The sequence below is a fragment of the Herpailurus yagouaroundi genome, unplaced genomic scaffold (genome assembly GCF_014898765.1).
Source record: "Herpailurus yagouaroundi ecotype Mexico unplaced genomic scaffold, PumYag 202, whole genome shotgun sequence".
Lineage (NCBI taxonomy): Eukaryota > Metazoa > Chordata > Mammalia > Carnivora > Felidae > Herpailurus > Herpailurus yagouaroundi.
Window position 1 is genome coordinate 7,915,164 of NW_024412433.1, and position 25,698 is coordinate 7,940,861.

Below are 25,698 nucleotides of genomic sequence, written 5' to 3' on the forward strand. Positions count from 1 at the left end.
GCAGGCTCTGGCCTACAGATGAAGGATGACAACTCAGCATCTTACAAATGCCAACAGTGTAGCATCGAACCATCTCTTTAGTCATCTTTGCCTCTCATCATGTGACAAATGAAACCGATTTAGATATACCACATTCATAACAATTCTCTTTAGAAAGTAGGATTACTAGGGATTCTCACTTTAAAGCACACATTTTAATAACGTTTAATTTTTTGTTTCTTACAAAAGTATGAATTACTTTTGCAATCAAACAACACCACATATACATACACATGCACACATATATCTTAACTCTATTTAGCAATAGAACAGAGTCTATTCAGGCTATTGCTAAAAAAACAATTACGCTTTATCATAAATCAAGTTGGTTCAATGGTTTAAGAGGAGACGCTAAGCAAAAATTTCAGCATGGTCTAAGAACATCCACTCGCCTTTCCAGAACCTATTCCTGCAGAATTACACACACTTTGTAATTACCAGCCCAGAACTGAAAATGAATGCCTCTTCATACAGTTAAAACTATAGCAGAGAATTTCTCATTTTAACAAATGTTGCCAGCATTGTTTTCATTTCTCTACATAAGATAAATTGATCACATAGGAAGTGTCACTTCATAGCTTCCCTGCTTAGTTCAATAGGTAAAAATACCTCAAATTACTTATACGATTGCAATGCAGAACATCTCAGTAGTGTCACATCCAACACAATCAACACTTAACAGACTTTCCTTGTGACAGATGACACAGGGAAAAGCTACCAAGTTTGATTTAAATGAAGTAAAAAGGCCAATATGAAAAAAAATAAAGAAACCATGTTCCTCAAAGGTTTATTACTAATCCTTCAACCACGGCTTCCCAGGCACTAAGTGGGACGTTACGGTCAGTGCCACGCAAAGCACAGACCAGCAGCAGCACAGCAGCACTTGGGAGCTTGGTAAAAATGCAAACTACCAGGCCTCACCACAGACCAACCGAATCAGAATCTCTAGGAGTGGGGTCCTGAAATTTGTATTTTAACAAGCTCTCCTGGCCCTTCTGGTGCTCACTAAAGACTAAGAAGCAATGCACTAAGCTTCTAGAATTGGACTGAACACACCCCTCTTTCTTAACTCGCATGCACTCCCAAATAGTCACAACCATACTGGCAATGACGCTGGTGTGGGTAAGGATACTAAATGTAACGTTAGAGAAATAACCTCAGGTAATCTCGGGATATCATCTGTGAAACAAGAGGGATTGTTTTAAGGTCTAAACATCTAATTCATTGTGTAATTTCAGCCTAACAGGTAAAAGATCCAACTGCCTGAACAAGTGAATAGAACAGAACCTCATCATTCTATGAAATTCATATCTGAATTAGAAAGAAATCTTCTCCCAAAACAAAGCCTTCCCTGACCACCCAAACTAAAAACTAGTGCTTCTCAACTGGGAGCGTTTCTGCCCCTCCCCTCCAGGGACATTTGAGACTACCTAAAGACATTTCTGACTGTCACAACTGAGGAGGGTCCTAGGGCATCTAAAGGGTAGAGGCCAGGGGTGCCTGGGTGGCTCAGTCAGTTGAGCGTCTGGCTTCAGCTCAGGTCATGATCTCACAGTTTGTGGGTTCGAGCCCGCATCGGGCTCTGTGACGAGAGCTTACAGCCTGAAGCCTGCTTCGAATTCTGTGTCTCCCACTCTCTCTGCTCCTCCCCCGCTCATGCTCTGTCTCTCTCTCTCCTTCAAAAATAAATAAAAACAGTAAAAAAAATTTTTTTAAGGGTAGAGGCCCCAGGTACTGCTCAACACCTCACAATGTTCAGGACAGCCCTCTTTCCCAACAAAGAGTTACCCAGTCCAAACTGTCAATACTGCTGAGGCTGAGAAACCCTGATCTAAATAAGGTTCCCCAGTCTTCTTCTAGCCTAGCACATTTTTCTACTTCCTTCATTACACTTATCGCTCCTGAAATGGCCTGTTCATCTCTGTGCACATGTGATTATCCCCAATGTCCACTCAAAGCTCCAGGAGGACAGGGGCTTTGTCATCACTGCAACCACAGTGTCTACAACAGGAGTGGCAAGTGGCAGAACTCAACAGACATTTGATGGATTAAGAATGAAAATACAGGGGCGCCTGGGTGGCGCAGTCGGTTAAGCGTCCAACTTCAGCCAGGTCACAATCTCACGGTCTGTGAGTTTGAGCCCCGCGTCCGGCTCTGGGCTGATGGCTCAGAGCCTGGAGCCTGTTTCCGATTCTGTGTCTCCCTCTCTCTCTGCCCCTCCCCCGTTCATGCTCTGTCTCTCTCTGTCCCAAAAATAAATAAAAACGTTGAAAAAAAAATTAAAAAAAAAAAAAGAATGAAAATATAAAAAGCAGGAAATTATCACCAGATGAAAGAATGGTATAGACTAGATTTCACCAAAGACATAAAACCTGTGAAAAACACTAGTGACTGGTGACTGACTATAACCAGGGCTCAGGAGGCTCACTGAGACATCCTCTCCAAAGATCTCAAACAAAAATTCCAAGAAAGGGATGTGAGTCTAAATATAGAAGAAAAAACCTAGAGCATAGTGTGTCTAACAAAGATGGGTCAAAGTCTGAAGACATTAAAAGAAAAAAAAAAAGTTTGCTTTTCAATGCAGGTTTCAAATGAGTTTGCCAATGATTATCATTAAAAGATGCTTTGGCAGAGCACATGAGTGGCTCAGTCAGTTAAGCCTCTGACTCTTGATTTCAGATCAGGTCATGATCTCACAGTTCACAAGATCAAGCCTCGAGTTGGGCTCCACCCTGACAGCACAAAGCCTGCTTGGGATCCTCTCTCCCTCTCTGTCCCTCTCTCGCTCTCTCTCTCTCTCCCACACACACACACACACACACACACACACACACACACAAATGCACGTGCGCGCGCACACTTACGTTCTCTCAAAATAAATAAATAAACTTAAAAAAAAAGATGCTTGAGTGGTGCCTGAGTGGATCAATCAGTTAAGCATCCAGCTCATGTTTTTGGCTCAGGTCTTGATCTCAGGGTTGTGAGATCGAGCCCCACATTGGGCTCTTCTGGGCATGGAGCTGGCTTAAGATTCTCTCTCTTTCCCTCTTGTCCCTCCTCTGCTCTTGTGCACATGGTCTCACTCTCTCAAAAATAATAAACAAAATAAAGAAGTGAAATCTCTTATCTTAAATAAATTAAAAAATTAAAACATGAGAGAGAAAAACATCAATTCTAAGAAGTAACCAAAATCACAAAATGCCTGTGGATAAAACTAATAAGACAGATTTAAGATCTAAAGTAAATTTTAAAAGCATTTTCAAAAACCCAAAAGACAGAGGCACCTGAGTGGCTCAGCTGGTTAAGCATCCGACTTCAGCTCAGCATGGAACTCTGTGCTGACAGCTCGGAGCCTGGAGCCTGCTTTGGATTCTGTTTCGCTCTCTCTCTGCCCCTCCCCTGCTCGCCCTTGGCGCGCGCGCTCTCTCTCTCTCTCTCAAAAGTAAATAAACATTAAAAATTTTTTGAAAACACATGAAAGACCTAAACAAATAAACAAACCCTGCTCTTGACCAGAAAGACACAAGATTATAAAGATGTCAGCTGTAAATTAGTCAAAAAATTACAACGTAATCACAAATTCAAATCATGATTTTTTTTGACAATCTCATCTTAACAATCAAATGGAAGAAAAAAGGCAAAGGATGTGAATAGCCATTATTCCAAAGAAGATATATTCATGACCAACAAGTTCATGAAAATATGCTCAACACCATTAGCCATCAAAAAAATGTAAATCAAACCACAGTGAGGTTCCCTTCACACTCACTAGAAAGGCTGTAACAAAGCAAAACACAAACCAGAAAATAACAAATATTGGCAAGGATGTGGAGAAATTGGAACTTTCATAAATTACTGGTAGATATGTAAAAAGGTTCAGCCACTGTGGAAAACAGTTTGGAAGGTCCTCGAAAAGTTAAACATAGAATGAGCATATGACCCAGCAACTCCAATTCTAGGTATATACCCCAAAGAGTTGAAAATAATTATCCAAACAAATACTTATACACATAGGTTCATAGCAGCCCTATTCACAATAGCCAAAAGGTGGAAACAACCCAAAAGTCCACCAATGGATAAATAAATAAATTGTGGCATAAACATCAAATGGAATACTTTTTTGGCCATAAATAATGAGGTTTTTTTGAAAAATTAGCCCATGCTACCACATGGATAAAGCTGAAAAACATTATGCTAAGTGAAAGCAGCCAGACACAAGACCATATATGATTCCATGTATATGAAATATCCAGAATAGGTAAATGCACAGGGACATACAGAGATTGATGGTTGCCAGAGGACAGGGAGAGGGAAGAACAGGCAGCAACACTTAGCAGGTACAGGGCTTTCTTCTGGAATTAGATAGAGGTGGTGGTAGGACAACACTGTGGATGTACTAAATGCCACTGAGTTGTTCCCTTTAAGGTGACTGATTTTATGACGTGAATTTCACAGCAGCAAAAAAACTTTTAAGTATCAAATATAAGAGGAAAATGCACAGAATGATGGGAAATGTTTGCAAAGAAAGAGTAACGAGAAAAGATCTGTTCTGGGGAACCTGGGTGACTCAGTCGGTTAAGCATCCGGCTCTTGATTTCCGCACAGGTCATGATCTCATGGTTCATGAGATCAAGCCCGGCATCAAGCCTGCCCTAATAGAGCAGAGCCTGCTTGGGATTCTCTCTCTCCCTCTCTCTCTCTGCTCCTCCCCAACTCACAGGCTCTTTCAAAATAAATAAACATTTTAAAAAAAAAGAAAAGAAAGTCTTCTTAATTAAGACAAAAAACACAGAAACCAGAGGAAAAGACTCAAATTTTAAAAATTAAAAACTTCTGTATACCAAAAGAAACCATAATGACCAAACAGACTGAGAAAAAATATCTGCAATATATAAGAATTCAAAGATTAATATACAGAAAATGTCAAGACCTACAAGTCGATATGAAAGAAGTAAACCAATTAACACAAAGTTAGGGGCACCTGGGCAGCTCAGTCAGTTGGGCGTCCGACTTCGCCTCAGGTCATGATCTCGTGGTCTGTGAGTTCGAGCCCCGCGTCGGGCTCTGTGCTGACAGCTCAGAGCCTGGAGCCTGCTCCAGATTCTGTGTCTCCCCCTCTCTATGCCCCTCCCTGCTCATGCTCTGTCTCTCTCTCTCTCTCTCTCAAAAAATAAACGTTAAAAAAAATTAAAAAATAAAAAGTTAAGTTAAAAAGAAAAAGAACAGGCCAAAGACAGGAGCAATCACAAAAAGAAATATTCAGATTTAATTGGTCTTTGGCCTAGGCATGGGCATTAAATCTCCCCAGGTGATTCTTACGTGCAGTCAGGATAAAAAACCCCAAAAAGATACCTATCTGAAAAACGGGGAGTGTCCAGGCTGCCCAAGATAAAGTATAAGGGGGAAAGACAGCAAAAATGAGCCATCTTCAAGGACTTCTACCCAGTCACTGAGGTACGGCCCTGAGAAATGGGTTCTGGAGTGCCTGGAGATGGAATACCCCAAAGGAAACCGGGTTATTTTTATCCAATCAGAAAGCATTATCTTTTTTTCTTCTAAAAGGCAGAAACATATGAATCTTATTCTTTATGAGACTAGTGAGGAAAATTATTAAGAAATAAAATTACAGGGTGCCTGGGTGGCTCAGTCGGTAAGCATCTGACTTTGGCTCAGATCATGATCTCACAGTTCGTGAGTTCGAGTCCCACATTGGGTGAGTTCAAGCCGTGCTTCAGGTGAACTTGTGCCCCCTTTGGGTGAGCTCGAGACCTGCTTAGGGTGAATCCCACTTCTCTCTCTCTCTCTCTCTCTCTCCCTCAGCCCCTCCTAGGATTCTCTCTCCGCCCCTCACTCACTTACATCCATTCTCTTGAAAGAAAGAAAGAAAGAAAGAAAGAAAGAAAGAAAGAAAGAAAGAAAGAAAGAAAGAAAGAAAGAAAGAAAGAAAATTATGCTAAGTACAAGCAGCCCAGGATTAATTATTTGCAAAATGTGACCAAAGCAGACACCCATGTTCTAGGGAGAAGCAAATCACTAAAAAATATCTGCATTATAATTCCATTCTACAAACTTCAAAAACATGCAAAATTAAGTAACAGTTTAAGGATACAAATGATGTGACCCAAGTATAAAGAAAATATAAAACATAGGTTACTTCTGAAAAAGAAAAGGAGAGGTGGCATTACAAACAAGAATGTAGATCTTTAATGGCAACAGCAATTTTTTCCTACACTGGGTGGTTGGTTACATGGGTATTCACCGTCCTATTACTCTGTACACCTTACACATGTTTTGCATATGCTATTTTATAACTTCTCAGTATTTAATAAAAGACTATAATTTTTAAAAAAATGAACAATGTGGGAATAAACAGGCACAGCATACAGCCAATGATCTTGTAACAGATGGTAGCTACACTTGGTGATGAGCATAGCATAACATATAAAGAAATTGAATCACTATGTTGTACACTTGAAACTAACGTCAAATTGTGTCAACTACACTCAAATTTAAAAAGTAAAACAAAGGGGGGGCGCCTGGGTGGCGCAGTCGGTTGAGCGTCCGACTTCAGCCAGGTCACGATCTCGCGGTCCGGGAGTTCGAGCCCCGCGTCAGGCTCTGGGCTGATGGCTCGGAGCCTGGAGCCTGTTTCCGATTCTGTGTCTCCCTCTCTCTCTGCCCCTCCCCCGTTCATGCTCTGTCTCTCTCTGTCCCAAAAATAAATGAACGTTGAAAAAAATAAAAAATAAAAAAAAAAAAGTAAAACAAAGAAGACTAGATTCAATGTTTGCCACTGAAAATCTGCTGGGTTCTGTTGTCCTAAGTAGACACCTGTTAGGAGTTAGCAAAATCCTTGATTTTCCTCTTCTTCTGAAGTTGCATTAACAAGGAGATTTATGGGGGTAGGGAGGGTTTACAGTAAAAAATGTACTACAGCAATTTATTACAGCATGTAATACAGCAATAATGCACTCTTTGATCAAACTCACTGAGAATCACTAGCAATCACTTCAGGAACTCCAGCACAGAGGGCGCTTGCCAGAACTCAAGAGTAAAAAGGTTTGCAAAGAAAATTAAAAGCAATGCAGGAAGAATGATGTAATTTGAACGGTAAGATTATTTTTCCATTAATTAGTTTTGAATTGATTGAAATTCAATGAAACCCTGGTTGAAACTTCAGCTCTCAATTGAGATACCGAACAAAGATGAGAGTGAGCCCAGCTGAGCACTTGCAGTGTCAGAGTCAACGCTGCACGTAGTGGGCAGTTGTGAGTTCAAGGGCAGTACCGCGTGTACTCTTCCCTCCCAGCCAGAAGTGAAAAAGTCCAAGAGAATCAGGCTTGGGCTCTGCCCACAACACTATCATCTGAGCATTCCTTGCATTAGAACAGTACAAGATTACACAATGACCCTTAAGTTGAAGCAGGATTCTGGCTGCCTGAGGAAGTGGGATATTCTTTACGTATGGTAAGATGACTGCTGACACGATCCATAGATGAATTAGCATAAAGCATGCTGACTTGTTTGGAAGGAATTTTATGAACACAGGATTTGAGACTTCTTATACAATAAGCAATGCAATCACAAGTAGTAATAAAGTATAATTAATGGTACTATAATAAAATGTTATTAATCAATCAATACCTGTGAATTATGTGCAAGACTATACTATGTAATGAAAAAAATTTTTAAAGACACCATCCCTTTGTCAGAAGCATGCAGCAGTTGAAGAGACAGGGATATTAGAAAGTGGTGTTAAAAAAAAAAAAAAAGAAAAGAAAAGAAAAAGAAAGTGGTGTTAAAGCCAGACATCAAAAATACTCCACAAATTCAGGCCAACCTCCCTAGTCATCTGCTTTCCATATTCCTACCCAATTCAGCTAAGCGCATGCCCCAATCTCCCAACCCCACACACTGAAATACACTCTTCTCTCCTCCTCAAATGCTTCACCCTCATTAGAACAACCTCCAAAATCTTACCTGTCCTGAAAGTTTCATCCCAAATGCTTCCTGCATCCTTAGAAGTCTTTCTGACCTACATACTCTCTTAAGATCTTGCATAATTCTTCTCTATTATGATTCCTTCCCTACTCTTTTTAGTTCTGTATTTATCTTATCCCTCCTATTGAGGCAGGAGTAACAGAAAGAGCAGAAGTTGTGAAAAACCTAGATTTAAATCTGAACGTTAACTATCTAACCCTGACCAAACCAAACTACTTTTTTTTTAACATTTTTTTTAGGTTTACTTATTTGAGAGAGAGAGAGAGAGAGAGAGAGAGAGAGAGAGAGAGAGAGAGAGAAAGTGTACACACATGCATATGGGGACAGGACAGAGAGAGAGGGAGAGAGAGGATCCCAAGTAGGCTCCAGGCAGCACGGAGCCAGGTGAAGCCAGATGAGCAGCTAGAATTCACGAACCGTGAGACCATGACCTGAGCTGAAATGAAGAGTCAGTCAGACACTTAACAACTGAGCCGCCCAGGTGACCCCCAACCATCTAACTTTCTTAAGCCTGTTTCCAAACATACAAAATTAAAAAATTATTAAATGTCTTGCCTTACTTCTTTAATAAATAGGATATGTGAAAGAGAGAAAGAGAGACAGAAAGACAAAGATAAACAATGTAGAAATGTATGGAAATAACAAAAAAGGACAGGAAAGTAGTAGTTATTAGAACTGTATTCTATATGTTCAAAAAGAAGAAAGACTGAATGGGTTAAGAGACACTGAAGATATAAAAAAGATCCAAATCAAACATCTAGAGTTAAAAACTATGATGCCTGAAATGAAAAATACACTGGATGGGATTAATAGCAGATTAGACACTGCTAAAGAAAAAATTAATAAACCTGATGATATAGCAATAGGAACTATCTAAAATGAAAAACAAAGAAAAAAGAGTAAATTAAGAGAGCATCAGTGAGTTAGGGGACAACTTTAAGCAATCAAATATATGTGTAAGTGAAATCTGCAAAACGGGGAGGGAAGGTGGAGAAAGAAAAAATATCTGAAGAAATAAGAGCCAAAAGTTTTCCAAATTTGATAAAACTATAAAACCATAAATCCAAGAAGTTCAATGACACAATCACACACACACAAAAAAGAAAGAAAACTATGGTAAGAGATGCATCATAGTTAAATTGCTTAAAAGCAGTTTAAAGGAAAAATTGTAAAGGCAGCTGAGAAAAAGACACATTAAGTACAGAGAAACAGAGGGGTGCCAGGGTGGCTCAGTCAGTTAAGTTCAGCTCAGGTCATGATCTTGTGGGTTCAAGAGGGGAGTCCTGTGTCCAGCTCTGTGCTGACAGCTCAGAGTCTGGAGCCTGCTTCAGATTCTGTGTGTTTCTCTCTGTGCCCCTCCCCTGCTTGCGCTCTCTGTCTCTCAAAAATAAACATTAAAAATTTTTTTAAAGGGGTGCCTGGGTGGCTCAGTCGGTTAAGCAGCCAACTTCGGCTCAGGTCATGATCTCGCGGTCTGTGAGTTCGAGCCCCACGTCGGGCTCTGTGCTGACAGCTCGGAGCCTAGAGCCTGTTTCAGATTCTGTGTCTCCCTCTCTCTGACCCTCCCCTGTTCATGCTCTATCTCTCCCTGTCTCAAAAATAAATAAAACGTTAAAAAAATTTTTTTTAAAAAAAAAAATTTTTTTTAAATAAAGTACAGAGAAACAGAGATAAGGATATCAGATCTCTTGTCAGAAACAAGCAAGGTAGAAGATACTGAGTCAAAATCCTTACAACACCAATAGGAAAAAGCTGTCAATCTAGAATTCTTTATGTAGCAATTATATCTTTGAGATCCAAAGGCAAAACACAAACTTCTTCAAACGTGTGAAAGCTAAAAGAATCATCACCACCAAGTCTGCATTACCAGAAACATCATAGGACGTCCTTAAGGCAGAAAGAAAAGAATAGATGCAAACTATTTCAGAAAATTAAAGGAAAAAGAATGCTTCCCAATTCATCCCAAGGTGCCAGCATTACTCTGATACCAAAACAAATTCAAAGATATTACAGGAAAAAACATCTAAACCAGTATCTTTCATAACCATAGATGCAAAGTTTTTTTAACAAAATTTCAGGAGATCAATTCCAACAATATAAAAAAAAACAATAATACATCAGGACTAAGTAGAGTTTATTTCAAGAATGCAATGTTAGTTCTGATATTTGAAAATCAGTATCATTCACCATATTAAACTAAAAATGAAAAACCATATGATCATCTCAGTAGACTCAGAAAAAGCATTTGCCAAAATCCAACCTCATTTCTGAAAAAGAAAAAACAAAAAAACAAAAAAACCTCTCAGCAAAACTTCTAGGAATGGAAGGAAACTTCCTCACTGACAAAGAGCATGTATAAAAAGTCTACAGCGGGCACCTGGGTGGCTCAGTTGGTTGAGCGTCTGACTTTGGCTCAGGTCATGATCTCATGGCTCCACATCGGCCTCACTGATGTCAGCACAGAACCCGTTTTGGATCTTCTGTTCCCCTCTCTCTCTCTCTGCCCCTTCCCCACTTGCACTCTATCAAAAATAAATAAACATTTAAAAATTTTTTTAATAAATAAATAAATAAATAAACATTAAAAAAAAAGTCTACAGCTATTATCATACTTAATGGTGTAAGACTAAGCACTTTCTTCCTAAGATCTGAACAAGACAAATATGTCTGCTCTCACCACTTCTATTTAACACTGTACTGGGAATTACAGCCAATGCAGTAAGAAAAATAAAATCAACAAAAGATTAGAAAAGAAGAAGTAAAATTGTATTCACAGATGACATAATCTTTATGTAAAAAATCCCATGGAATCTACAAAAAAAGCCTGAGGAATAAGTGGGCATAGCCTAGTTGACAGAGAAGATCAATGTGCAAAAATCAAGCATATTTGTATAAGGAGCAACAGTCAAAAATACAAATTCGAAAAACCATCATTTCAACAGCATCCAAAAATATGAAATATGCTATGTCGTCCACCTGAAACTAATGTAACATTTTGTCAAGTATACTTCCATTTAAGAAAATAATTAGAAAATATATATGAGGGGCGCCTGGGTGGCTCAGTCAGTTGAGCGTCCAACTTCAGCTCCGTGAGTCTGAGCCCCACATCAGGCTCTGTGCTGACATCTCAGAGCCTGGAGCCTGCTTCAGACTCTGTGTCTCTGTCTCTCTCTACCCCTCTCCTGTTTACATTCTCTCTTTCTCTCTCTCAAAAATAAATAAATGTTTAAAAAACAGTTGTTTTAAGAAAATACATATGAAATATGTAGGGATAACATGACAAAAGATGTACATGATTTGCCCAGTGAAAACTACAATTTTCTCAGAGAAATTAAATAAAACCTAAATAAATGGAGACTACAGCAGGTCCATGGGTTGGAAGACACAACATCATTAAGAGGTAGTTCTCCTCAAACAAATCTATAAATACAATACAATCTCAAATTCTCAGGCAGACTCTGGAAAAGTTGACAAAGCTGATTCTAAAATTAATATAGAAATGAAAAAAACCTTTAAGAGCCAAAATCTGGAAAAAGAGCAGCAACGCTTACTTCAAGTCCTATTATAAAACTATAGTAATCTAAACAATGTAGTATTGGCATCAAGACAAATAGATCAACGGAACAGAAAAGGGAGTCCAGAAATAGAACAACATGTATATAAGTAGATTTCCAACCTATGCAGAAGGCAATTTAGTGAATAGTCTTTTCAACAAATGATTCTAGAACAACTGGATTCTATATGTAAAAAAATGAACATTATTGGCTAAAACAAACAACTCAAGAAACAACAGATGTTGGCAAAGATGTGGAAAAAGGGAAACACTTCTGTACTGCTGGTGAGAATGCAAACTGGTGCAGCCACCCTGGAAAACAGTACGGAGGTTCCTCAAAAAATTAAAAATAGAACTACTACATGACCCAGCAATTGCAATACTAGGTATTTATCCAAAGGATATAAAAATGCTAATTCAAAGGGGGCACATTGACCCCAATGATTATAGCAGCACTATCAACAATAGCCAAATTATGGAAAGCGACCAAATGTCCATCTACAGATGAATGGACAAAGATGTGGTGTGTGTGTGCGTGCGTGTATAAAATGGAACATTACTTGGGGATCAAAAAGAATGAAATCTTGCCATTTGCAACAATGTGGATGGAACTAGAGTGTATTATGCTAACTGAAAAAAGTCAGAGAAAGATAAATATCATATAATTTCACTTATATAGAATTTAAGAAACACAACAGATGAACATAGGGGAAGGGAAGGAAAAAGAAGATAAAAACAGAAGGAGGCAAACCGTAAGAGACTCTTTTTTTTTAATTTATTTTTAATGTTTGTTTATTTTTGAGAGACAGAGCATGAGCAGGGAAGGGACAGAGAGAGCAGGAGACACAGAATCCAAAACAAGCTCCAGGCTCCAAGCTGTCAGCACAAGAGCCCGATGTGGGGCTAAACTCACAAACCACAAGATCATGACCTGACCCAAAGTCGGATGCTTAACCAACTGAGCCACCCCGGCACCCCCATAAGAGATTCTTAAATACAGAGAGCAAACTGAGAATTGCTGGAGAGAAGTCGGATGGGGGGATGGGCCAAATAGGCGATAGGCATTAAAGACGGTACTTGTTGGGATGAGCACTGGGTATTATACAGAAGTGATGAATCACTGAGTTCTACCCCTGCAACCAATACTACACTGTACTTTAACTAACTTGAATTTAAATTTCAAAAAAAAGATTATAAAAAAAAAGAACTTTAATCCATACTTTGTACTACACATAAATATAACTCAAGGGACACCTGGGTGGCTCAGACAGTTAAGTGTCTGACTTCGGCTCAGGTCATGGTCTCACGGTTCATGAGTTCGAGCCCCCATCAGGCTCTGCTCTGATGGCTCAGGGCCTGGAGCCTGCTTAGGATTCTCTGTCTTCCTCTCTCTCTGCCCCTCCCCCACTTGCACATGCAATACGTACAATCTCTCTCTCTCTCTCTCTCAAAAATACATAAAACACAAAACAATGTTTTAAAAACTCAAAGTGGATCATAGTCTAAGTCTATAACCTAACAAAAACTCCTAGAACATAGGAGAATATTTCAGTGATTTAAATAGGAAAAGATTTCTTAGGTAAAGTAACAAAAACAGCAACAAAAGAAAAAAATTGTAATTTGGACTTCATCAAAATTAAGAACTTTTGCTCTTCCAAAGACACCATTAAGAGAATAAAAAGAGGGGCGCCTGGGTGGCACAGTCGGTTAAGCGTCCGACTTCAGCCAGGTCACGATCTCGCGGTCCGTGAGTTCGAGCCCCGCGTCGGGCTCTGGGCTGATGGCTCAGAGCCTGGAGCCTGTTTCCGATTCTATGTCTCCCTCTCTCTCTGCCCCTCCCCCGTTCATGCTCTGTCTCCCTCTGTCCCAAAAATAAATAAACGTTGAAAAAAAAATTTTTTTTTTTAAAAAAAGAGAATAAAAAGAGATAAGGAAAAATATTTGCAAATTTGAAAAAGTACTTACATCCAGAATATATTTTAAAAAACTTCTAAAATTCAGTAATAAAAAAACACAGAACCCAATTAACAATGGACAAAAGATTTAAACAGACACTTCACCAGGGGTGCCTAGGTGACTCAATCAGTTAAGCACAGTACATGGGTTCAAGCCTCATGTCAGGCTCTCCACCCTCAGCACAGAACTTACCTCAGATCCTCTGTCTCGCTCTTTCTCTGCCCCTCCCTTGCTCACTCATACACATGCCCACTCTGTCTCTCAAAAATAAACACTAAAAACAAAACAAAACATGGGGCTCCTGGGTGACTCAGTGGGGTAAGCATCTGATTCTTGATCTTGGCTAGGGATATGATCTCGTGGTTTGTGAGTTCAAGCCCCGCATCAGGCTCTGTGCTGAGAGAGTGGAGCCTGCTTGGGATTCTCTCTCTCTTTCTCTGCTCCCCCCCCCACACCCAAAATAAATAAACTTTAAAAAAAACAAAAATAAAAAAAATAAAAACAGACACTTTACCAAAGAAGCTATGTGAATAGCAAATAAATTCATGAAAAGATATTCAGCATCACCAGTCATTAGAGAAATACAAATCCAGACCACAATGAAATACCACTACACATCTATTAGAATGTCTGAAGTTGAAAAGACTGGCATACGAAGTGTTAACAAGAATGTGGAGGGAGTGAACTTTTTTTTTTTAAGTTTATTTGTTTTATTTTTAAGTTTGTTTATTTTGAGAGAGTGTGCAAAAGTCAGGGAGTGGCAGACGGGTCGGGGGAAGAGGGAGACAGTGAGACAGACAGAGAATCATAAGCAGGATCCATGGCCAGCACCAAGCCCACCGCAGGGCTCAACCCCACAGACAGTGAGATCATGACCTGAGCCAAAATCAAGAGCCAGATGCTTAACCGACTGAACCACCCAGGTGCCCCAAGGGAGTGGACCTCTTATACACTGCTGGTAGGAATACAAAATAGTACTTGGAAGTTTTGACAGTTTCTTTCAAAGTTAAGCATACAAAAAGAACAACAAAAGTATATGTTCACACAAAGACTTGTACACAAATGTTCATAGCAGCCTTCTTTGTTACCAATTAAAAACTGGAAAGAACCAATATGTCCATCAATAAATGAATGTATTAGTAATCTGTGATACATCCATACAAAGGAATATTACTAGGCATGAAAGAGGAATCAATTATTGATATACTAAAAAACAGGAGTGAATCTCAAAATAATTATGCTGAGTGAAAAAAGCATAACTACATGCTATATGGTTCCATTTACATACAACTCTAGGAAATCCTAGGAAATGAAAATTAATATATAATGACAGAAATATCAGTGGTTATCTGGGATGGGGACCAAGAAGGAAAACTTTGGGCGTGACAGATTTATTCACTACCTTGTTTGTGATAATGAGTACATACATATGTCAAAACTTAACAAACTGGGAGCACCTGGCTGGCTCAGTCAGTGAAGTGTGCAACTCTTGACCTCAGAGTTGTGAGTTCGAGCCCCACAATGGGTACAGAGATTACTTAATAAGCTTTAAAAAAAAAAATTTTAACTCAAACTGTATACTTTAAATATGTACAGCTTGTAATATGACAACTATTCCTCAGTAAATCAGTTTTTAAAAAATATAGTCTTAACTAGTAATCAATAATCCTTTAAATAAAACTCGGGCCCTAATTCATTCATGTAAAATTATTCCCTGTTAATAATGTGCATTTTAGTCATAAAATTCATGGCTCATCCTTATTTCTGAACTATTAAGAAACACTGATTTAAACTAGCAAAATTCAGTAAATCATAAAGAAAACAAATGTCTTATTGGAGCAAAAGAGCTCTGAACAACTCAAATATTTTTTCATTTAAAAAAACTTAAAGGGGGAGCCTGGGTGGCTCAGTTGGTTAAGCATCTGACTCTTGGTTTCAGCTCAGGTCATGATCTCAGTGGGTCTCTTTCAGCTCAGGTCATGATCTCTTGTGGGTTCGAGTCCCACATTGGGCTCTGGGCTGGCAGTGTGGAGCTTGCTTGGGATTCTCTCCCTCTCTCTCTCTCTCTTTCTCTCTCTCTCTCTGTCTCTCTCAAATTAAATAAAAACTTAAAAAAAATAAATGATAATAAAATAAACCTAAAAGAACTAAAAAGAATAATAAGCCATGCAAACTGCTGCTTTTAAGTAGGATTAAACAAAAATAACAATGTGCTATTATCTCTTCCTTGGTATCGTAACTGCTGCTGTGGTTTCATATTCAATCCTTTAAAGTGGATTAAAGCTGACCATGGCAAAGAAAAAGAAGCAACTATTTTCCACGTGGAGAAATGCTCTCTAAATGAGGAGAAGTTAAAGAGAAATGTCTGGGGCTTCTCTCTGGACCCCTCAGCACGGAGGCAATCACTACCAACCTCTCTTCCTCATCCAAGTCTAATGGGAGAAACAATCCAATTTCATTAAAAGAAATCTGCCCAGGAACCTCAAGAGCAGAGTTCCTCAATTAGCATCGCATGACGTTCTGCCTCCTCGAGGTCTGGTCACCTAAGCTCTCCAGTCTACCAGATAACAATACTTTCCTTCATTTAAAAGGTTTTTAAGACTTCCTACTGTATCAGCCTACTTCATTACTCGCCCTCTTCTTTATAGTCCCTGCACTATTTATGTTGATATTCTCATGCCCACCATTGATGCCGATATCGGAACACGGTTTACAGAAGTAGCATGATGCAGTGTCATGGAAGGAATGTGGGCTTTGGAATCAGACACGGGTCCATACTTCGGTCCTAACACATACTGCCTTACGACTTAAGTATACTCCCTGAGCCTCAATTGTCTTATCAGTCCAAGAATCAAATCATCTTTCTCATTGGACAAAACTTGGTATCAATGACATAATGCATGTGAATTATTTGACACACAGGAGGAGAGGTGGCTCCATAAATGATAAGCCCCTTCCTCTTCTTTACTTTCTAACTAGAAGGCATTTTTCTGAGGCAGGTACCTCTATCAGTCCTTATCAGTCCCAGGTGATTTCATGAGTGACATTTTCCCTGTACTCTGTGCCACATTAAAGTCCTTCCCTGCCAGTATGAACACTGTCTCTTGTCTGCCAACGCTGGTGCATCCCAGAGGCAGCTGTATTAGGATGTAAGAAAAGAATCAAAAGTAGTTGGATGGTACACTCATGTTCAGAGCAGGATTATTCACAATAGCTAAACCGTGGAAGCAACCCAAGTGTCCACACCAGATGGATGGATAGGCAAAATGTGGTATAGGAGGAAACTCTGAGGCACCTGGGTGGCTCAGCCGGTTAAGCGTCCCACTTTGGCTCAGGTCACAATCCCACAGTTCGTGGGTTCAAGTCCCATGTCGGGCTCTGTGCTGACAGCTCAGGGCCTGGAGCCTGCTTTGGATTGTCTCCCTCTCTCTCTGCCCCTCCCCCGCTTGTACTCTATCTTTCTCTCTCTCAAAAATAAATATTTAAAAAATATTTTAAATTAAATTTAAAAAATTAAAAGGAGGAAATTCTGATATATGCTACAATATGGATGAACCTTAAGAATATTATGCTAGGGGTGCCTGGGTGGCTTGGTCAGTTAAATGTCTGACTTTGGCTCAGGTCATGATCTTGTGGTTTGATTTCGAGTTCCGCATCGGGTTGTGTGTTAACAGCTCGAAGCCTGAAGCCTGCTTCAGATTCTGTGTCTCCTTCTCTCTGCCCCTACCCCACTCATGCTCTGTCTCTCTCTCAAAAATAAATAAACATTTAAACAAACAAACAAACAAATAAATATTATGCCAAATGAAATAAGCCAGTCACAAAAAAATACTGTATGATTCTACTTCTGAGGTACTCAGAGTGCCCAAAATCATAGAGACAGAGGTAGAACAGTAGTTGCCAGAGGCTGGGGAGAGGAAAGAATAAGTTGTTGTTTAATGAGCATAGAGTTTCAGTTTTATGAGACAAAAAATAGTTATGGAGATGGATGGTGGTGATGTTTCCACATTATGAATGTATTTAATACCACTGAACAGAACACTTAAAAATGGTTAAGATGGTAAATTTTACCACCATAGGAAAAAAAATAGAAAACTAAGTTTCTTTGGACTAATAGCTGACTAAACCCAACCACTTCCAGTCTCAACATGAGAGTAAATCTCATAATTGCAACTCTGGGACATCAAGTTCTTGCTATGGTTCCAAAAAATGCTATCTGAAAAGTTCTCGTCAAATCCTTCTTTCTCCCTTGATGTGACACAAAGGAGCAGCTCTGTAGGGAATAAGCTTAGGAATAATTCCCTGAGCCTGCACTGATGGGTCAACAAGGCAAAAAGAATTACAAAGCCATAGGATGCTCACACCCAAGTGTGGGTAAACAAGATTGGGTAAATAAGTATAGACAGGGCAGAGGCCCCAAGATGGGGGGGGGGGGGGGGCAAAGGTATATGAGATTAGGTATTCAGGGCGAAAAGGCCCCCCAATTTAGTACTGTAGCAGAAAGCTGCTTTCACAGGAAGGAAGAACCAAATTAGGTAAACAGGTAAATAGGGTGATAGACCACTGAAGGGTGAACTACCCAGAGCAGAGCTGATTAGCAAAAGAAAGGTGGCTTTTGACCCTGAGGTTGCATCCTCTGTCTTATCCCCTAGGCTGGCTAAGATAAACAGACACAGCACCTCAGGTCTACCCTTAACATCCATCTGCCCGGCACCAGGATTTTGGTTTATATAGACCCAAACCCCTAACACCATATATCTTCAAAACCCCTTTTCCCTCATGCCCATGAGTTAATGTTCACAGATTCATTATCTCTTTGTGCACGCCCATCACATTTGTAAGCCTTCTGATCTTAACAAATATGGAGCAAGGACCCTTATTTGGGGCTCTTGTCTTCTCCCAGACATTAACCATCTCTCCCATTTTAATCCTGCGTCCACTCTCTTGCTGGACCAGAGAGAACTTTAGACCCAGAGTCTGTGACACAGCTCCACCACTACCTTCCATCTAATAAAGACAACAAGAATCTGGCTGTCTCCCTGATGTCACAGTAATGGCATGGACAGTTGGACCTCAGAGGGATCTACAGAACCATTTCAGGCCCACAGTCTGATTTGTGCATGTGCTCAGTAATATTTGAATGAAAATGAACTTTACTTTCCACAGCAACTCCCCATTTAAAGCAAAAAAAAAACCAAAAAAAAACCAAAAAAAAAACAACAAAAAAAACAACAAAAAAACAACTTTCAAAAGGTTCAATGGTCATTCTAAAAGCTGGCTTCTAGGGGCACCTGGGTGGCTCAGTCAGTTAAGCGTCCAACTTCGGCTAGGGTCATGATCTTGCTTGTGAGTTTGAGCCCCACATCAGCACTGTGCTGACAGCTCAGAGCCTGGGGTCTGCTTCAGATTCTGTGTCTCCCCCTCTCTCTGCCCCTCCCATGCTCATGCTCTATATCTGTCTTTCAATAATAAATATTAAAAAAATTAAAAATAAATAAAAAATAAAAACAAACTGGATTCTATAAGGCTACTTATACAACACTACAGAAATACAAAGTCTGAGATAAAATGGGAAAACTGCAAATAAAAGTTTGCAAATCTTCCCCGTCTAAGAAAATGCTTTGTTATGTTTTTTTGTACTTAAAATATGGAACCATCTCAAAATTGTTTCCAGTCCAATACCCAAAATCAACTGACCTGAAGGCATTCTGAGATAAGCACTACAAAATGTGGTACAAATATGATTCTTTCAAAAAGCATTTAGAGCAATAAAACTCAAATCTACTAGGAGCTGGGCGGGGGGGGGGGGGGGCAGGTGCTGGAGGAAGAAACAGGAAGATGTTCATTGGGTACAGTTTTAGTTTTCCAAGATAAAAAAGTCCCAGTGATCTGTTACAAAACAGTGTAAATACAGTTAACATCACTGAACTGTATACTTAAAAATAGTTAAGAGGGTAAGTTTTATATTATGTGTTTTTATTGCCCATAAAAAGAAACCGGTCTCAGAAGTTAGTGCCCTAGCAGTCATACTGATGCAAAAATATTTCAAATCAACTAACTTCTAGTGTCCAATACTAATCCCTAAAATTCCTTTTCTCTCAATTAAGAAAAAAAAAAAAGTGGACACATCTCGCTGGTAGGACATGGAAGCTTCTCCAACTACAGTAACACTGAGGGAGCACGTTGGGGAAATGAGGAAGAAGACGATACAAATAGGAAGCAAAGGTAGAAATACAAAGCAGGCTATATAAACACAACGTAACAGTGTCATCCCCACCTGCAATCCAGCGGAAGTCTCTAAGTAAAACAGTATAAAGGCTTCTCTTCACTCGAAAGATAAGAAAAACTCCTCAAACTGCTTACAAGGCCCTGTGGCCCACCTCTCCAGCTCCCTCCCACCAGATTCTTCCAACACTCTTCCTGTTCTCTACATAGAGCTGCACCCTAAATCCCCAGTCCTCCCCATGAACGCCTGTGCTGTCCTGTCCTGTCCTTTGCCTGTGCTGTTGGGTCTGACTGGAACACTCTTCCTTTCCTGTGCATCCTTCAGATCTTAGTTCAAATGTCGTTCCCGTGACTTCCCTAAATCAAAAAAAGAAAAGAAAAAAATCTGCAGTTTCACATCCATGTGATTATTTGGTATCATCTGCTGAAGACAGGAGCCACGGATGTGTTCACTCTCCCCCATTTCCAACAAAAGCACAATGCACCAAATAGGCACTCAAATACTTTTAAAAAAGTGAATAAATGGCCACTAAAACTATAAGAAAGCAATAAAACACTGTAAGAGTTCTCCTTAATGAATCTTTGAAGGACATCCAAAGCAACTGAGCCAAAAATCCCTATTCAACTCCTACGGGGGAAAAAAAAGTCAATTCAGATGCCTGTATCAATTTCTCCGGTCCTTCTATGTCCCTACACAAATGCTGAGCATCAAAGGCTGATGGGTAAAACATACACACACACACATACAGTGCAGGTAAAGCAAAACTACTCCTTGTTGAGTAACCTGTTTTTGGTATTTCTTGATACAATGCCTCCTACATAGGAAGCACTGTGGAAATAGCTGTCAAATATTAAAAGCAACATTTCACAAAACTCTTAAGTATATAGGAACTAGTAACTAACTTTACTGAAAACTGTGGTGTCTCACATAAAAGTAAGACCATCACAAAAGCAAAGGAATGAATCTCTTCAGTGGCAAAGCCTCCTGATATTAACCATATTCATTTAGATCTCAAACAGAAAAAAACGCCAGACTGATTTTTACTGAGTGAAATAGAATCAAGTGACCATAGAGCTTTAAATAAGGACTACAAAATGTCACGCGCACACTTAACATACGAAACTGTTTAGGATTCCCTGTCCCCTCCAATACAAACACAAATTGTACCTATACTTTAGAGATATAATCCATAAACATGTTACAGAAAACTCCAGCCCATACTGCTCTCTCCTCTGATTCTGTATTTAAACAAATGCTATTTTGTAGTTTTTCCAATAACTTAATGTGTACGGTCTCTTATTTTGTATCCTTCACGTACCTAGAACACTGGGCGTGCTGGTTAAACACTATGCCGTGCTGATTAATGGATTTTGCTATCGAAATTCCTGCACTTTTATTCCCAAATGTCATTCCCGAAAATTGTTCGCATGCCTGCTTTAACTCTTTCATCATTAATGTTTGTTTATTTTTGAGAAAGAGAGAGGGGAGGGGCAGAGAGAGAGGGAGACACAGAATCTGAAACAGGCTCCAGACTCTGAGCTGTCAGCACAGAGCCCGATGCCGGCCTGGAAGCCAACCATCCCGAGATCGTGACCTGAGCTAAAGTCACTCAACTGACTGAGCCACCTAGGCGCCCCTAACTCTATCATCATTAAATATAAAATTGTTACCTAACAATGTTCAAATAAGGTTTAGAGTTTTCTTAGTACCACACCTACAAACTCAATAAAGGGAGGTTTTCAGGATCACTGTGTCTTTTCAAATGCAAATCAGAGATATTAACAACACCTGCCCCTACTTTTTTCAACATAGCAAAATTCACTTGAAATTTTTCCCAAAGGTAATCAGTCCCAGGGAGAGTTCCTTCCGTAGAAAACTGGAAGACACAAAATCTAAGCTACATAATACTAACCGCACATCAGTAAAAACAGGAAACCTAATCCCCGGGAAACGGTCAGTTGAAAATATTCAATTACAAGAGTCTCCACGATCAACAAAGCAGATAAAAGACATCGCTTTGGCAAGCGCAAAGCAGCAGGCAAACAGCAAGCATTCTAATTAAGCGGCTGCCATTCCCGGCTCCTCAAGGGTTCCATCCCTGCCAGTCCCAAACACCTGTATCTGGACCCATAAGAACGCGTCCACAGGTGACCCGAGCCTCGGGAAGCGTCCTCTCCACAGCAACAGGCTCTGCTTAATTCTGGTTTTCTTATCCGCGCCCCTAACGGGGCTACGAGAGAGGAACGGCGGGACCCCGCGCGAGGAGCCGGGCCTGACAGGCCCTGTCGGCCCGGAGCGGGGGAGAGGGGGGCGTGAGGTGGGCAGGGGCGACGCCGGAGCCGGGGAGCGATGCCCGAGGCGGAGGGCGCTCGCCCAGGACCGGCGCCGCAGGTACCCCGCTAAGCGCTGCGGAGACGTGGCAGGTCAGACCCGGGGCCGGTCCAGGGAAAGGGTCGAGGCGGGGCGCGCGGAGCGGGGGCGGGGAGGCCTCACCGTCGCTCCCGGGAGGCTGGCGCCGCCGCGGTCCCGCAGTTGCTAAGGAGAATACTCTTCCGGGTCAGGGGCGCCGCTGTATAGAAAGCAACGGTGGCCGGACGGGGCCAAGAACGCCGCGCGCCTCGGGAGCGCGGCGGAGACGGTGGTCGGCCGTCGTTCCTCTGCGGTGGAGATGGCAGGAGTTGGCGAAGGGCCAACGCGACTTCTGTGGCCTCGCCTCGCGGGGGCGATGAACTGTAGCCGGTGGCTCTAGCTGGGCGACCCCGGCCGCCGCGGCCCCCTGCTCGAGAGCCAGGCAGCTGCGGGAGCCCTCCCGCCCCTGCGCGGGAGCCCTCCCAGCCCGGGTTCGCGCCCTGCTTCTAGGCCCCCCGGATGTAGCCACGCCCGTCCTTTCCTGGCACAGGGCTTTACTCATTCTTTCGTTTACTAGATACTTGGTTGTTGGACACCTGCTCAAGGCTCGGGGCAGGGCTGACACTGGAGATGCAGGGATGGGCAATCCAGGCGGGGTCCCTGCCGCCAGAATGTGCAGACTGGTGGGAGCGCGGGCAGACAGATACGGCTTACCTGGGTGGGCTAAGTATGGGAAGCTGTGGGAGCCTACCCAGACACGGGTAGGGAAAAGGTTACTTCAAGCAAGTAAAAGGGTAAGGAGGAGTGTTTCAGGTACGAGAGTAGGCTCCTTTGAGATACCGACCGAAAGATCAGTGTGGCCTGCCCAGGGAAGTGCGTAGAGAGGAAAGAATGGAGCCCAGAAAACAAATGTTTTCATGTTGTGAACAAAGGAACAGGAACCTCCAAAGAGCGTTCAGAATGTTCCTTGAAAGGGGTACCTGGCTGGTTCAGTCGGTAGAGCATGTGACTCTTGATCTAGGGGTTGTAAGTTTGAGCCCCACTAGGGGTGTAGAAATTACTTAAAAATAAAATACTAAAAAACCAAAACAAAATTAGAATGTTTGGTTGAAGGACTGCTGAGAAGACAGTGGGAGAGGAAAGAATTCCAGCAAGGAGGTGGTCACCAGTGTCAAATGCTGTGAAGATCAAGTGCCTAGTGGTGACCATAAAAAATCAAAATTCAGGAATAGGGCGTCAAAGTCGACGGTAGCTTGAATCTGTGTAGTGAAGGAGTCCACCACCATGTGCTCCACATTAAGACAAGGAAAAGAAATACATTAAATTGTTCCTGAATGCCTTAATGTTTTTTAAAGTATTTGTAAATTTCGGGATTCTTCTAATACCTGAAGTTCTTGAAGGTGGGAAATATTTATTTAATCTTGGGTCTCCAGTGCTTGCCGCAAAGAAAAGCCTTAATCACTGTTTGTTTAAAGAATAAATGAACCCACGAGCCTTTGATTTTTAATGCGCACACAGGTCTGAATCCTCAGCAAGACTGTGATGTAGGCAAACCTTGTCTATTCAAACTGTAGATGATGGAAGAAGCCCAGCAGGGTCAGGAAGCAGAGGATGGCAAAGGATTCAATGGGTGGGAGGAGCCCCAATGGAGCCAGGGATGGGAATACCCAGAAAGGGGAAAGAACAAAGTTTTGATAACATAAAAACTGGGGTTTCAGAGCCAGAAATGGGAGATGAAGCCAAGGAAACCAAAAATATTAGAAGCAGGAATAGAAGGGGCCCCTGGGTGACTCGGTTGGTTAAGCATCCAACTTTGGCTCAGGTCATGATCTCGTGGGTTCATGGGTTCGAGCCCTGCCATTGCGCTCTGTGCTGACAGCTCAGGGCCTGGAGCCTGCTTCGGATTCTGCCTCTCCCTCTCTCTCTGCCCCTCCCTTGCTAGCGCTCTCTCTCTCTCTCTCTCTCTCTCTCTCTCTCTCTCTCAAATAAATAAACATTAAAAAGTAGAAGCAGGTGTAGAAGAGCAAAGGAAGGACAATTATTGTATGTAAGTTCCACAGGCAGATCCCATTTGGGGACAGCTGGCAGAAAGTGTGTCAGCTAGTGTGAAGGCTACAGGGCTGGGTGGACATCATCTAAGTAGAATGAGCTCTGGGCTTCCTCATGTGGGCAAAAGGAAAGGGTGAAAGGCTTGCCCCACAAGCATACCTCCAGTCCAGAACCAGTACATTCTCATTATATCAAGTATTACAACAAGCTCACCCAGAAGAGAAATATTCTTCTCTAAGAGACTACAAGTCTACCCACAATGGATGTGACCAACCATCTGTGAGAGTAAACCATGAAATTTGAAACGTGTGGCTGAAGAGTTTAGGAACACCCAAAATATCAGCCAAGGGACGCTAGGTGTAACATGAACAAGGCAGGACCAGAAAATGGTTATAGTTTGGTAAAGGGAAGCTAAATCAATTATTATGTGAGCGGAAGGGACGAAGTCAACTTGTAATATAGAAAAAGCCCCAAATCCATGAAGTACAAAAGATAAAGTCTATTCCCGCATCCTCCTGACAGCCTTGAATAGAGTATCAATTCTAAAGAACTGTGTTCAGTTGAGCCAAGGTGATTCATCAGGCTCAACTTGGCTGGGGTTCCAGGAGATTTCAGTGGTGCCTCGAGATGGAAACTTATCATTTCTATGATGGGCATATTTTTAGAGAACTACAGGAAGTTGTGGGTGAACCCTGTACTTCCAGAATGGTGTGGGCAAGAAAGGTTCCAGGTGATGAGCTTTGTCTGACTTTGGTCTCTGGATGATGGATAGCCAATTAATGATGCGAAATACTTTGGGCAATACCCAGAATACAAACAAAGGACCAGGGTTACCATGCCATGTTGGTATATGAAGTGAGCCATCTGCTACCTCCAGAAGAATCCCATGCTGGCATTGAGAGGGATTGTGTCTATTATGAAATACAAGCCTTCCTGGGAGTTTAGGGAGTATAGACAGCTACAGTGCCCTAGAGTTTTCCAGGTGCAGCCTGACCCTGATTCCTAACCACCACCACCCCCAACTTGGTCTTCTGTACTAATATCCACCCAGTCACAAAGGCAGACGTCCAGACACCTAGGAATCATCCGTGACTCCACTGTCCCTCACCACCACACCCTCACCCTAATAGCCCAATCCAAAAACAAGTCCTGTAAACTGTCTCATTCCCCCACCCAATTCTACTGCCACTAATTACCCTGAAAGTAAATAACCAAGCAACTCAGAATCAGTAAGAAGTGTTAGAACATCAAAAATGAAGCTAGGTGGGGCGCCTGGGTGGCTCAGTCGGTTAAGCGGCCGACTTCGGCTCAGGTCATGATCTCACGGTCTGTGAGTTCGAGCCCCGCATCGGGCTCTGTGCTGACAGCTCAGAGCCCGGAGCCTGTTTCAGATTCTGTGTCTCCCTCTCTCTCTGACCCTCCCCCGTTCATGCTCTGTCTCTCTCTGTCTCAAAAATAAACGTAAAAAAAAAAATGAAGCGGCGCGCCTGGGTGGCGCAGTCGGTTAAGCGTCCGACTTCAGCCA

General features: G+C 41.5%; 1 protein-coding gene across 4 annotated transcripts in view; it reads right to left on the minus strand.

Moving 5' to 3' along the window:
- Positions 1-22,585, minus strand: part of DIS3L2 (DIS3 like 3'-5' exoribonuclease 2) — a 354,030-nt gene extending 331,445 nt beyond the window's left edge. For 2 of the 4 annotated variants that reach the window (XM_040450687.1, XM_040450688.1), the window contains exon 1: positions 22,269-22,583. The gene's annotated coding sequence lies outside the window, so the exon portion shown is untranslated. Of the gene's footprint in view, positions 1-22,268 lie in introns of all 4 variants that reach the window. The other 2 variants (XM_040450689.1, XM_040450690.1) reach the window with 2 other exon arrangements.
- Between the last annotated feature and the right edge of the window lie 3,113 nt (positions 22,586-25,698).